The sequence below is a fragment of the Hibiscus syriacus genome, unplaced genomic scaffold, assembly GCF_006381635.1.
Source record: "Hibiscus syriacus cultivar Baekdansim isolate YM2019G1 unplaced genomic scaffold, ASM638163v2 tig00110387_pilon, whole genome shotgun sequence".
In the NCBI taxonomy this organism is placed as follows: domain Eukaryota; kingdom Viridiplantae; phylum Streptophyta; class Magnoliopsida; order Malvales; family Malvaceae; genus Hibiscus; species Hibiscus syriacus.
The window spans coordinates 1,504,077-1,505,636 of record NW_024062717.1 but is presented as its reverse complement, the minus strand read 5'-3'; the positions used below and the strand labels follow the sequence as shown (position 1 = coordinate 1,505,636).

General features: G+C 33.8%; 1 pseudogene; it reads right to left on the bottom strand.

Annotated features, from left to right (window-relative positions):
* Positions 1 to 613: 613 nt before the first annotated feature.
* On the bottom strand, positions 614 to 1,310 carry LOC120122375 (annotated as a pseudogene).
* Positions 1,311 to 1,560: the final 250 nt, after the last annotated feature.

The window sequence follows — 1,560 nt, the reverse complement described above, 5'->3', positions numbered from 1 at the left end:
ATTTCTAATAAGTTTTTATAACCACCCTCTTTTATTTTTATTGATTTTTATCTTTTTCATCCTATTCTATTTTCGTTTTCAATTTTCAAAATTTTCGTTAGATTAAAATTTGATTTCACTTTTGATTGTATTTTATTCTATTTAATCAACAACATCAAAATGGGATGTATAAATAAAGTTTTGTTTATACGGAAATTCTTTCGATTAATCAACTAGTTACGAAATCGCGTTGATAGCCTCTACTCGTGAGCTAGCCCATCTGAGAGCTAGACTTGCCTCAATTGTTTGCCTCTTGCCTTCAACTTTCCTCAAGTTAGCTTTCGCTATTTTAAGAGCTTGTTGAGTCTCTTATGGATCAATGTCACTACCCTTCTCCGTATTATTTACTAAAATAATGATTTCATTATTGCCTATTCTAGCAAAACCACCCATCAAAGCCATCTTTAACCATTGGTCATTAAGGCGTATTCTCAAAATACCTATATCTACCATTTTGGCAATAGGTGCGTGATTTGGTAATACGTCAATTTGTCCGCTATTAGTAGATAAAATGATTTCTTTCACTTCTGAATCCTAATCAATTTGATTAGGGTAAGTACGCAAAGATTTAAGGTCATTTATTCAAATTGTTCTCTATTTCTAAGTTCGTAGCCTTCATAGTAGCTTCATCGATGTTACCTACCAAATAAAAGGCTTGTTCATGAATATTGTCTAATTCTCTGAAAATTATCAATTTAAACCCTCTAATTGTTTCTTCTAAGCCAACATATTTTCTCGGGGAACCGGTAAATAATTTCGCTACGAAAAAGGGTTGTGATAAGAAACACTCAATTTTTTGTGCTCTTGCAATGGTTAAGGGATCCTCTTCAGACAATTCATCTAACCCAATGATAGCTATAATGTCCTAAAGTTCTTTGTAACGTTGTAAGGTTTGCTTAACCCATTACACAGTTTCATATGTTCCTCACCAATGATTCGAGGTGGAGCATAGTTGACGTTGAGTCTAAAGGATCTATCACGGGATAAATACCTTTTTGCAGCTAATCCTTTTTCTAGTACGGTAGTAGCATCTAAAAGCACAAATGTTATGGCAGGGGCAGGGTCGGTTAAATCATCCACAAGTACATAAACTTCTTGAATAGAAGTTATGGATCCCTCCTTGGTAGAAGTAATTACTTCTTGTAAAGTTATGTGTATCTGACTTCTCCATCTCTTATTTTCTTGAAATGCAAGCAAACACCACTAGTATCACGAAGATACATGAAAATTCATGAGACAACTTTCTAATGTTCTTTACCGAGATCCACCATGTATCTACTCACTGAATTGACCACGTACACTAAGTTTGAACGCGTATAAACCATAACATACATTAAAGATCTCATTATATTATAATATGAAAAATGTGACATGTACTCTGTATTTGATTTTGCTGAATAATCTGATGAAAGTCAGAAGTGAGTTGCCAGTGGAGTTCTCACAAGCTTCGCACTTTGCATATTAAACATGCGAAGAATCTTTTCAATGTATCCCTTTTAACTTTTAATTCGAGTCACACTC